The sequence below is a fragment of the Peromyscus maniculatus genome, chromosome 12 (assembly GCF_049852395.1).
Source record: "Peromyscus maniculatus bairdii isolate BWxNUB_F1_BW_parent chromosome 12, HU_Pman_BW_mat_3.1, whole genome shotgun sequence".
Lineage (NCBI taxonomy): Eukaryota > Metazoa > Chordata > Mammalia > Rodentia > Cricetidae > Peromyscus > Peromyscus maniculatus.
In genome coordinates this window covers 1,258,440-1,271,602 of record NC_134863.1, presented here as the reverse complement: position 1 = coordinate 1,271,602, position 13,163 = coordinate 1,258,440, and the positions used below count along the sequence as shown (strand labels likewise).

The following is a 13,163-nucleotide window of genomic DNA, read 5'->3' as shown; positions in this document are numbered from 1 at the left end:
GGGTATCCAATATTACAGATTAGGAGTCACCACCAACGTCAACAGTCAGGGGTGAATTTGGAGCTTTCCTCTCAGCTCCTATGTGAACCCGTAATCTAGTTCCAAATGCAGCAGGTCTATTAGCCATAAATTGCAAGTGAAGAAGACAATCTACTTGAGAGTGACAACCATGGGCACTCAGGGTGGGGCTCCTCAAATCTACTAGAGAGTCAGCATCCAAGGACTAAGGTTTTTCTAGGGTCAGGGTAGACCATTGGAAGGACTCCTTCCCTACAAAAACTCAGTCATAATTATCACTACTTACAGAGTTTCAGCTCTATCAGTCTTCTAAAGGCTAAGCCTCCAAGGAAATTGCAGAGTGCAAAGTGGCTACACTTAAAGATGGACCCACTAGCCAGGCGGTGGTGGCATACACCTTTAATCCCAGCACTCAGGCGGCAGAGCCAGGTGGATTTTTGTGAGTTCAAGGCCTGCCTGGTCTGCAGAACGAGATCCAGGTCAGGCACCAAAGCTACACAGAGAAACCCTGTTTCAAACAGAACAAAACAAAACAAAAAGATGGACCCACTGTGTGCTTCTCTGGTGTGAACATGGGTCCTTCAGTTCCCTCTAGACTTGTTCGTAAAGAACCAGAAAAGCAAACCAAGTGCTTGGCCTATAGGACAGCTGCCAGCTTTTAAGCTTTTAAAAGCTTAAAACTTCTTCAAAGATAATGCAAATATCACACCATTTGTTTCAGCCAAGAACCACAGTTAAACACATAACAGTTAAAAACATGAAAACTTTAGTTCCATCTGTGTGCCCCGAGTACAATCATTCTTGAGACTTGGTTTCCTTGTTTGTAGTATAAGTGATCATCAGGGGCTGTCGGGATAGATCAGATTGGCATGTGAAAACTACCTAGACAACACTTGTCACATGCCAAGTCCTCTCCTTTGCTCACTACCTTTTGCATATTACAGCCTGCAGCTCAGGTGAAGAAACTGAAGTACAGAAGGAAACAAGCTTATCCAAGGTCACCAATGCAGCTTGTCCACACTGTCTCCTAAACATGATACCTGCTCATAAGTCACACAAAGTCAGCAGCAGGACAAGAAACTGCAGACAGCTTGCTGCTAGTCCAAGAAAGACCTTTGCCTTTCCCCCTAGAAATGCCCCCAGTTCTGTTCCCAGTCTGTAGTCAGTAAAGGCTTGTGCAGTACAAGCAGGGTCCAGGGATGGCTATGGCCATAGCTGTCATTCATCCTGACCTCAGAGTCCTGACAGCTCTGCATTTTGTCCAAGGAAATCCAAAACAGACCACAAATGGACTACTTCACGGGCAAGATGCCCTCCTATCCTTTAGTATGAAAGACACCAGATAAAGTTGTTCAGTTTTTTTTTCTTTTTTCTTTTTTGGTTTTGTTTTTAAATCATATGCCTGTAATTTTTGTTAACTGCTTGGCAGAAGGTGACCATAGTCTGAGGATGACATTGATTTTATTTCAATTTAGTTTTGCAGGAGGTTTGTACTCAAGCTCTTGCCTTGTGTAGTGTGCATTGACTTCTAGCTTTGGCTAATAGTCGTGATTGCTGGGTTTGCCTGCCAGGAAGCTGTGGGTTCCACAGTGACTCTTGCTGTGGTATGAAGTCAGAGAACACCGTGGGACAGCTGCATTGAAAAGCTTTTGGTGGGCAAGTTAAAAAGGAGGTTTCTAGCTTTGGCACCACTGATGCTCAGGGCCAGATCATTCTGTGTTTGGAGTGACAGAAATGACCTGTGTGTTATAGGGTATAGGAAAAACAGCCTGATCTCTACTCACTATCTGCAAATAGCACATATCCCTTAGACCCATGGCAACCTCAAATATATCCAGATTTTGCTGATGTGTCTGGGGAATGTTGTAATATGGAACCAAGAACCACTGGGTTACATATTTGAATCTTCAGCTTCTTCAGGTTGATATGAGATTGTGATTTCAGGGCCCCAAGCTGGCCATGCGTGGGGTAGGAGAAGGAAAGAGTTCATGATGGAATCCCTTGAATTAAAAACACTAAATAAAAAGGCTGCACAGTGTGGCATAGCTGACCAAAACGGACAAACAAACAAACAAAAAACAAACCAGAACAATTAATTCCAGCTTTTTTGAGAACAGGTCTGAATATTCAAGGGTACATTGATTGGACTTTTTCCCTTGCTGTTTGAAAAAGCTCACTCTGTAACACACACCCTACCCCCACCACATCGAAACCTCAACACTTCTGTATACTGTCTCCCTTGAATTGAATTGAAGGGTCCAGGAATATAAAAATATAAAATTATAAGCTTAAGAGATAAAAACTGACAGTCATCAGCTCTAACGGTTAACTGCTGACAAGGGCTTTACAGCCAGCTCCTCTGTCAGCAGCCAGGGGTGAACTTTTAACCCCCTTGCCCCTTATAGCCAACAACTGCCTGGACCAAAGTTAATTTTTAATAGTTGTTTCTATGTGATTTCTAGCATGCATCTCATGGCTGATGGTCCTACGTGACTTTTATAGTATCAGTACCTGTGCCTGACACTATAAAAGGGACCCAGCAACTGCCTCCATTGCCACAGCCCCAGAATTCCAACAATGGCTGTGGTCTCAGCTAGCTGATAAGCTTTTGTGCCCTGCAGTGTTTTATTTTATTTTTTGAACATAAAAACAGGTTATAATTAAAAAGTCCAGGGTTATTTGAAACTGGAAAATAATTACCCTGCAGAAAATAGTAAAAATGATAACATTTCCCAATAAGTACTTTTAAGCCAAGTGGTAGCTGAATTATACACATAAATATTGATTCGATTCTGGGATACAGAAGAGACCTATCTTCATCTGTTCAGAGAGCTATGTTTTACTAACGTTGTGTAAGTGAGATTACTATTCATCTTCCCTTTCACTGTTTGATTTACCACAGACATTTTTCTATAGGCTAATCCATAATCTAAAAAGGTTTTAGCCTCTCTTCCTGATGTTTAATTTTAATTTTCCTGGAATAAAGTTTGCTTCTAGTTTAATAGACTTTGGTGGTCTGTCCCTCATTATTGTGTGACCCTGGACCCAACAGAAATAAATACCAAAAAGAGGGTGGGGGGCTCAGAATAGGTAGAGTACTTGATGGTCCCATCAAGACCATGTGGTTCATGTTCTTTCTTCCAGGCTTCTTAGAAGTCTACAGTGCTCAAAATCCTCCTTTCCCTAGGGGCTGAACTGAGGTCAAAGGAATAAAGTCAAAGAAGCTGACCCTTCAATAATCAACGGTGTCCTGTAGACTGGTGGTGACTGCTTCTGTCACTGTCACTGTGATTGTACATACTCGTGCTATGTGTCTTTCTAAGGAGATCTGTTTTTGTATATTTAAGAGTATGTGTCTGTGTTTCTCTACCCGTGTTTGGATGTGTAAGTCTTTGGTGTATGTCTCTGTATCCTTGTGTATCTGCACATATAAATGTTTGTCTACTCACATGTGTGTGTTAATGTGTGCTCCTGTGTAAGTCTCTTTTTGTTGGTGTGATTGAGACTGGAGGGTGTTAGTTCTGGGAAGGCCTTGCTATCCCTTCCATCCAGTATGGGAAGAGGCAGCTAGGAATTGTCCTGAGTTGCAAAGAGAGAGATAACATCGTTTTATGCAGCAGGTTTCAAATGGGTTTTGTTTTGAATCTACAAGTTCATTCGAATACAAACACAAAAATTAGTAGATTGTGATACATGCTGATAAAAAACAAACAAACAAAAAACATCTGTATAGAATGCATCAGGAAATTCCCCCACCCACCAGTCCCCACCCCAATACTTTATGAGCCATAACTTCAGTGCCAGGCCTTACTGGGCCTCTCTACCATTTTTATAGAGGTTTCAGTTATTGAGCCTCAGGCATGTCATTTGTGCTACTAATTCTCTCAGATCCAAGTGTGCAGACATTACTATCGTTGAGGACCAGAAGGAGGGGATGGGAGATGCAGAGCTTTGTTATTGACCTAGCCATTCTCTTATTACTGGGGGCTAACTGAACCGAGAGACATCTTCATCCACAGGGAGCTCCCTTCTGGTGAAGCTTTCCATTTGGGGGGGGGCTCCCTAAATTGATGTGACACTAATCTCCCTCTTGTAGACTGGGGACCTACTGTGGATATTGCTCTATATAAATAAAACACTGATGGCCAGTGACCAGGCAGGAAGTAGGTTGCCAGGCAGGAAGTAGGTAGGACAAGGAGAGAGGAGAATTCTGGGAAGCAGAAGGCTGAGGGGAGAGACACTGCAGCCACCGCCAGGACAAGCAGCATGTGAAGACGCTGGTAAGCCACTGGCCACATAGCAAGGTATAGATTTATAAAAATGGGTTAATTTAAGATATAAGAACAGTTAGCAAGAAGCCTGCCACGGCCATACAGTTTATAAGTAACATAAGCGTCTGAGTGATTATTTTATACGTGGATTGTGGGACTGCGGGGCTTGGGGAACCTGGAGAGAAGCCCTCCAGCAACAAATGGCGCCCAACGGCTCGAGTTTCCACCTTAAACCTGAAAATATTTAATAACCAATTCTAAACAGAGCCAAAACCAGGTTCCTGCTTCTTGTCTCATAGGGGCAGCTAGACACCGCAAAACGCAGGTTTGAACACTGGCGGGTTCCTGGCATGTGGGTTTGACCGGCAGTATGGTGGAAATGAGGCATCTGCCAGCGGCACATTATGCTGTGTGGTAGACTTAGTCTTTACTAGTATTTTTTTTAAAAAGAGGTTTCTGGGCTACACCCTGCTTTGATAAGAAGCATAGACCCACTATTTCTGAGAATTGATGTCTCACAGAACTGGTGGAAAACTACCACCGCCATGTTGGGAAGCTGAAGTGGGCGGAGCCAGCAGCCACAGCACCGTTTCAGGCTTAAAAGGCCACAGTTTAAAGCAATAAGTTTGCAATAAGGCTGAATCAGATGAAATAGTTTATAATGCATGCAAAAATGTACGTAGGCTTAAAAAATAAACAAATAGTATCTAAAAATAAAGTGTTTAAAAAAAACAGTGAAGGTAATAAGCCACATAAAGATGGCTATCACACATAAAATCTGGATTATGTTGTCTTTGATATTCGTAACTAAAGAAAAACATTTGATTGCAAAAGCTGTTGAGTTATGCCAAAATGTATATTTTAAAGCTACCTTGACTTCAAAATTTGGATTTCAGGATATGTTGCTTTGGAAAAGAGGTTCTGCTTTTGTTTCCACAGAAAGCCAGAGGCTGTGGATTTGTTCCAGATTAAGATACATCAGGTTTCACCAGCCAAGACCCCCTGAAAGGTCTCCGATGACACCATGGCCCAGATGATCCAACATCCAGAGCGGTTTCAAGGCAACTGGTTCAAACAATACAGCCTCACGGACTACCTCATAGGCCTAAAATTTTCTTTGCGTCCCCATAAAATACAGTGCCCCCCTCCAGCAGGGAGTAGTAAGAGATGCTACGCCCAAATTCCCAATATACCAAGCTGGCTTTAGAGGTGGAATTGGCTCACTCCCCCTCTAAACCAAGACATATTGCTTTAAAAAAAATGGTTAAGAGATTCTTGTGTCCCAAATCAGAAGAGCCCTCTTGTGTGGGACAGAGAAAAACCAATATTTTTATTTAAAACAGGTTGGTTATAAATGTGATCTCTTTCTAAAAAAGAAAAGGGGATATGATATATATATATATATATATATATATATATATATATATATATGGATATGGAGATGATAAGATAAAAGGGTAGATTAATGAACCTACTTTTAAAGAACAACTTGTTTAAAAGGTTTTACATTGGTATAGATTTTAGTTTATGTTTAAAATGTTTTACATTGGTATAAATTTTAGTTTATTGATACAAACTTGAAGTTAATTTTGTTATACTGTATATATATATAAATATTTCTATTCTTGTTTGAGGTATTATGTTTATGTAACTCATTTAAAATTGTAATGGATAATTAAAAAATAGATTAATAGTTAGTCATCTATGATAAGCATATCTGTAGCCATGTTAGTTAAATCTTCTAGGTATACAGAGATATATTTCAGATAGAGAGTTAATATTCAAACACTTCATAGACCTAGAGAATATGGCATTTAAATAACTTAAAATTCTGTTGACGTGAGACACAATTGCTCCTGGCTGCACCAATTTGATCCCGAGAGAATGTTGGGCTTCTAAGACAGTTCCATTTGGAAGTTTGTCTTCTTGGCACAAAATGGCCTACTGGGCAAAGAACTGCCCTTGCCTTGATGGCTGACAGTACAAATGCAATGCTGTCCTTTCTGGACAAGCGGGACACAAGGAAAGCAACCACTGTACTCTGCCAAGACAGGGTAAGATGGTCTCTCAGAATTCCTGCTTCTGAAAATGGTCTGTCATATATTGTAGGCCTTTAGCCAATTTGAATGCACCAACATGCTGAGAAACATTAGGTGACTGTCCAGGCTGCCAGCTGTCTTGGTCTACTTTTGCAAGATTCCTGAAAGTTGCTTGCATCCATCTACCATTTCTCAGGTACCATTATGTTCCTTCTCAGGTCTTTGATGTGGTTGAAAACTAGATAGTTGTAATTTCCTCAGTTATGATAAAAGATAAGTTAGATATAAAACCTTAAACTCACAAATATAAGATAGATAGGACATCTTTAATATTGTAACTATAATTCTTGCTAGGTAATTGTTTTGTTATATGTAATTTTACCATGTTAAAGTTAAAACCTTCCTTTTTAAAAAAAAGAAAAAAAGGGGAAGTGCTGTGAATATTGCTCTATATAAATAAAACACTGATGGCCAGTGACCAGGCAGGAAGTAGGTTGCCAGGCAGGAAGTAGGTAGGACAATGAGAGAGGAGAATTCTGGGAAGCAGAAGGCTGAGGGGAGACACTGCAGCCACCGCCAGGACAAGCAGCATGTGAAGACGCTGGTAAGCCACTGGCCACATGGCAAGGTATAGATTTATAAAAATGGGTTAATTTAAGATATAAGAACAGTTAGCAAGAAGCCTGCCACGGCCATACAGTTTATAAGTAACATAAGCGTCTGAGTGATTATTTTATACGTGGATTGTGGGACTGCGGGGCTTGGGGAACCTGGAGAGAAGCCCTCCAGCAACAGGACCTTTCTTCATTGTATCTGGAAGATGGAAATGAATGTTGGAGAATAGGATCTGTGACTAGAAAGGACTGCAGAAGACAGAATTGTAATGTAGCTGCTAGGTCCTTAAGACAAGGAAGGAGAGGGCTCTCAGGCTTGAGGTCTTCCTTTCTCTGTGTCTGTAATGCTGGGAAAGTTAGGACACAACAGTCCTACTTTTAATGCTGCTTCTGAGTTCAGGACCACACTTCTTTGTCTCAGATGGGTTTGACCTGTCATTCCATCTGAATCACTGTAATGGGCTTTTTTTTCTAGCCAGAGAAGCTTCCACCCAGTCATAGTGTAATTCTTGAATTAGTAAGTGTATTTGTTCAAGTGATCAGGAACAGGGATTGGAATCTTGGTGGTTAAATTAATAAATGAATGTAAATTAACAAATAAATACATGTAGACAAGCTTCTAACACATGAACCTCTGAAGGATACATTCAGTCATCACTAAGACATAGAGGACAGGGCTTAGTTGCTGGCTATACTTTAGAGTTAAGGAAAAGAAAAAATATGGGGTTATTCTCAAGTTTTGATTTGAGTGTGAATATAATATTACCACAGTTAATGAGAATTATGAAAGAAGGAAGAGACTTAGGGGAAAAGGCAGAAAGTTAGATTTTAAGGCTTTTGATGCCAGGCAGTGGCAGCACACACCTTTAATCCCAGTACCCGGAAGACAGAGGCAGGTGGATCTCTGTGAGTTTGAGGCCATCTGGGTATACAGTGAGGTCCAAGACAGCCAAGGCTACATAGAGAAACTCTGTCTCAAAAAAAAAAAAAAGGAAGATTTTTATGTTGGAAGTCTAAAAATTTTGTAGGCTTGAAAGCTGAAAGCTGGTAGACAGTGGAAGACCTGATGCCTGATGATATTAATAATTGGTGGTTCAGAATATGGTGAGATCTCACTGGAATGTAGGGTCCCTATCAAAGCTGGTCTTCCTCAGTGAATTATAGACTTGATTTGTGGTTTAAGGTTTGATTAGATTTTACTATTAGAGAGTAAAGAATAGTTCAAACTTCCTTCTAGAAATCACCATCTATAGTAAGAGTGACTCTCCAGGATGATAGTATAATATCCTCAGCAGGCAGGACATAGGGAAGACACAGCCTCTTCACAGGAAGGCTTTGGACAATGACAGTCATAATAGAAGAGAAAGAAAGCATTGAATATGGAAATTTCAATGTCTGTGAGCACAAGGTTTTTTATAAAGCAAAGATAGAGAACTGCCAGGCTCTGAGCAAGGAAATTACGATATAGCATGAAGCTATGTAGTAGACATGATGAGTTTGTGCCAAGTAGTCATGGGTAGTTGTGAGCTGCCTTCTTCACCGTTGTATCCTCAGAGCCAGAGATAGGGTCTGATCCCTAGAGGTGTGTTATGGGAGCTATCATAGGAGTGATGAGACAGGGAAATCAATTAAAGAGAAATTCTGCAGATATTCATCTGAGATAGGACAGTGATGTTGTCTTTGGTAGACACTGGAAGGACAGGGGGGGCAAACAAGTTCAGTTTGGGAAGGAAGAGGATACATTTGCTTGCCAAAACACTGAGCTTCCAAGTATTATCTGAGTTGCTAGAGCCTGGGCCCTGGCAGCCCCAAGATGCCAATTATAGAGACTAACAATAACAAAAAGCTGAGGAAGCAGGTTTATTCAATGTGGCCATGTTGGTCAGAGAAACAAATAACAAGATGGGAAGAGAAACCCTCTAACCTCCAGTCTATCTGTAGGCTAATAACATGAAGCTTTATTTAAATGGAAGGTAGGAAGTATGCATCACTAAGCAGTTATTAAGGTGTGGGTCCCTCAGCACTGACCCATCACCATCTTGGCTCTAGTATTTCCTGTAAGGTGGTCTGACACACTGAAGTGTGTGAAATCTCTTCCCGAGGAATAAATTCCTTTTCTGACTGGCACCAGGTCTACCCTTTCCTTTCTCTCAGCGTCTCCCTTTCCACCAGACTCTTTGGGGAACATTACAACTCCTCTGAGACCATTTTTTAATAACTCTGATAGGAAGAGAGGCACAAATGTTTCTCTTCAGAATATCCTTATTGCTGCCAGGAGGGTTAAAAAAGGAGGGTGTAAAGTTCCTTTGCAAATGTTAATAGCAGTGTTAGAGTGTACTGATTTTGTCTGTCTAACCTTTAGATCCTGTGTTATTAGTAAAAACTATCAGGAGAGAGACAATGCCAAGACAACACTTATAGAGAGCAGTAGAGTCAAAGCCTCAGACAGTGGGTTCAACCAGGATCAGGTAGAGTTGAAGGAGAGAGGTGAGCTGCAAGTAAAGCCAGAGATGGAGGATGAACTCTGCAGAGAGAAAAACCCACCCAGTAATGCCATCTACTAGAACAGGCTTGTCACCAACAGCTGGATGGTATGTTTTGAGTCTTCTGGAGAGACAAGACAATGGTGGTGGGCACTATCAAATGTCAGATGTGCCCAGGTTATGGACAATGTGAGTGGGTAAATTAAGGTTGCAGGTCACAGGAATTTTCCAGTTTGTCTCTGACTGTAGCCTTCCCATCAGTCAGGCAACTTCAAATCCTCCTTAAAAAGGTCAAAGTTGCTGCCAGATAAGAAACTTATCTGTGTTCATTTCTATCCAATCCCTGAAGTGCTGAACCTCAGAGATGATTCCTTGGGACACTTTGCCTCCACATGCTCACCTGCAAGAGTGCTTTGTGCTCAAGAGAGAGGACACACACTTGTCTCTTGTCTGCTCATTTTTGAAGCAGGTCTTATGCAAGATCTTTTGTACTGCTAAGGCTGAGCTGTGCCCTTACTGACTTGTGGCCAGACACTAGAAAGAACCCTAGCTTATTAGCAAACTTGTACCCTTGCCAGAAAGTGGATCTGAGACACATGTGGCAGTCAGTTCTGACTCAGATGAGGTGGGGACTGAGATCACTCAGTGCTGAAGGAGGCCTGACTGGCTCAGAGTCCCCTCCTGTTGAAGAGATAAGTAGTTCTGCAGGGAGAAACTTTTGCCTCTTTCCCTGGGGACCAGGCCCAGCTTCCAGTCTACCTGTTTCTACCACTCCCAGGGAGGTTCAGCTACTATACCTTGGAAGAAGCAGTGCAAGCCTGTTTTTGAACTTGAAAGTTTTGTGGGTATTGAGATTGGTCAATAGAGTTACTGGAGAACCGGAAGGCTCGACCAGACCTGTTCAAATTGTGATGCTGTAAGTTCTTAGATTCTTGAGTCTGACCAAAAAAAAAAAAAAAAAAAAAAAAAAAAAAGATCAACTATCAGAATTACTGTAAAATTAAAAACAGTTCTAGCAAGCATGGCACAGCCCCACTGCCCGCTTGAGCTAGGGGCTGATTGGTGAGAGTTTAGGGTTGTAAAAAATGGTTCCTGTCTTCTTTTTATTACGACTCAGCTAGTAACGACTGTGTAGACGGCAGGAGATCAGAAATAAATGTCTGACTTGGATTTTGAACAATTGGGTTCCGCTCCAAAGCGCACTGCCTGCCCACTGACCCAGCTCAAGTTTTACAGGGACAGCAAATAGGTATAGTTTGGGAAGTCTCAGCCCCGCCTCCAGGCTGGTGGGGCCTCTGCGCCCTGGAACTTGCTAGTTTGCAGGTCGCTCCTGATTAGAAGGCCACCAGCTGTTCTGCTTCCCCATTCAATTCCGAGAACACCCCCACCCACCCACCCACACCCCCGCGCGCGCCCCAAATCATCTAGTTTCTTCTCTTTTCTTCCCCTGGGACATTTTCTTCTTTGATTCATTTTCCTCCCTCCTCTTTCTCTTTCTCTTGTTTTTACAGTCTCCCGGTAATGACTAATTGGCTGTGTTTCCTAACTTTTTTATGTTTCTCTTTCTCTTGTTACAAGCGGTACTAACCCCGTGATATCCACAGGGACCTTTAGACAGCCAACATCTCCAACTGATATTCAGCATTCTACTTTCTTTCAAAGTGTAAAACATTTACAAGGAAATGTACAAATGCATTAGGCACATTTCCCAGGTCGGTCATTAGCGCGCCTCTGAGCCGGGGTGCGCTTCCCCCTCCCTCCCCCCTGCAACGGTCCCCTTTGGAGCGCGCGTTTCCGCGTGCCAGCGGGACGGCCCGCGAGACCGCAATTGCTCTGGCCGGGATTGACGAGCCTCGGATGCCCATTTACTGCGCGCGGCAGCCACTCTGGAGCCGCGGCACATCTGGATGGAGTCAGCCGCGGAGCGCCAGGGGCCAGCGCAGCGCGCCGGCGAGCGCGAGGGAGGCCGGCGCCCGGGCCGCCTCCGCGCTGCCCCCGTGCGCCGGGGCTGGATTTCCTGATGTAAACAGAGCTGCCCTGCAGGAACACAGCCTCTCTGAACCCCATGTCACTGAGCGCCCTTTATCTGCTTAGGGTCAGCATTGCGACTTAGGAAAACAGAAGCGTTGCTTTGAATTTAAACAGCCTCAAAGCCACAACCCATCTCTTCTGGGCATGGGAGGGGAAGCCTGGCAACCCAGCTCCCGCCTTTGTGTGTTTACTTGTTCCAGTTTCTGGTAATTTGGGAGCTAATTTCATTATCTACAGCAGAATTGGAAACAAGATGCGTTTTCTGTTCGTGATGCTAAGGGCATGTGTGAGTCTCTGTGCAGAATGTTGGACTTGCCTACTCAACAACGGTCTTCATGCTGTGTGCCCAGGCTCGCAGGCTGCGTCCTTGGGCTCTGGGCTTTCTTGGGCGTGGCCGTGATTTGGGGTCTTCCCGGTTTTACCCGAGCTGTGGGATCCACTCCAGCCAGGTTGAGCCCTTAAAGCCTTTCCCTTTCAGAACGTTCATGAAAGTAGAAATCAGCCAACTATAAAACCGTGACAAAATTGTTTTGACATGGCCGGTGGAGAGGGAAAATTCAAAATGATGGCAGAGCCTGGACTGTCACCACCAATAATTAAAATGAAATGTAGATAGATGCGTTTCCAGTTCAGCAACAAGCCATTTAAACAGCCGCATCTAGAAACTTCTACTAAGGGAATCATCCTAGGATAAGGGCAGGACTTCCCTACCAGTCAAGTAAGGACTGGCTTTGTGCAAATCTATTAAGGAAAAGCGGCAGAAGAAGGGTATGCACCCCTGAGGGCCCAGTTGGGAGAACAGAGGTGGGATGTCCCGCCGGCTTGGAGGCCCTGGTACTGGGGGAGGGGCGGGGATGATTTCAGAACTGCAGCTTCCTGTGACTTTCTTGACGTGTGCCAAGGCATTCTGAGTCCTGCTCTGGATTTCAGGGATATTTTCCTTGGAAAGAATTCTCCTGTGTCACTGCATCAGAGCTATCTGTTTTAAAGGTTCAGTCACAAAACCCTTGCAATAGACTGGTACTTTGGATTCACAGAGCTTGTGCATTTTCTTCCCACAGGCTATATTTTGATGAATTTGCTAAAAGTTGAGTGAACAGTGATGGAAAGAATCTGGGTCTGACTGTGCAAATTGGCTATTAGCTGATCTGCTTGATATGGAGACAGGATAAAAATCAGTGGCAATGAGGCTGGTTAGAGTCTCTTTCCTCAGAGCTAGTACAGGCCTGGCCTTACATGCTTTGACAGGAGAAGGAGGAATCTCCAGTTATTTAGGATTACTGTGGTGGCTTAGTTGACTGAGAATCTAAAAGGAACCCAAGCACCTTTTCAAAGCAGTTGCCCCAACATGGTAAGGTGGCTGTCTCTGGTAATCCTTAGCACCCTGGAGACAAAGACAGTGGCAGTGAATCTAGCGATTTTCAGGGCAAACTAGAGAGCAAGAGCCTGTCTCAAGGATCAAAAGCAGAAAGCAAGCAAGCATTATCACTATCTGAGCCAAATGTTTCACTGTCCAGGTCCTTACCCTATAAAAGTGTTTACAGAGGTTGACTTTTTCTCTACTGTTCAATAGTCTCCTTCTAATACATGATATGTGTGTGTTTAATTTCCGTCATCAACATTTTGTAATTTGCACCATAGAGTTCTTGGAAATTCTTTGCTAGATGTATGTTTAAGTATTTTTCTTTCTTTGTATGATTATAAATA

General features: G+C 43.0%; 1 long non-coding RNA gene across 3 annotated transcripts in view; it reads right to left on the bottom strand.

The window, feature by feature from the left end:
• LOC143267994 (uncharacterized) overlaps positions 1-11,204 on the bottom strand; it is a 65,348-nt gene extending 54,144 nt beyond the window's left edge. For 2 of the 3 annotated variants that reach the window (XR_013043575.1, XR_013043576.1), the window contains exons 1-2: positions 11,014-11,203; positions 10,223-10,363 (exon numbers count right to left, since the gene is read on the bottom strand). This is a non-coding gene — a long non-coding RNA (uncharacterized LOC143267994). Of the gene's footprint in view, positions 1-10,222; positions 10,364-11,013 lie in introns of all 3 variants that reach the window. The other variant, XR_013043577.1, reaches the window with a different exon arrangement.
• Between the last annotated feature and the right edge of the window lie 1,959 nt (positions 11,205-13,163).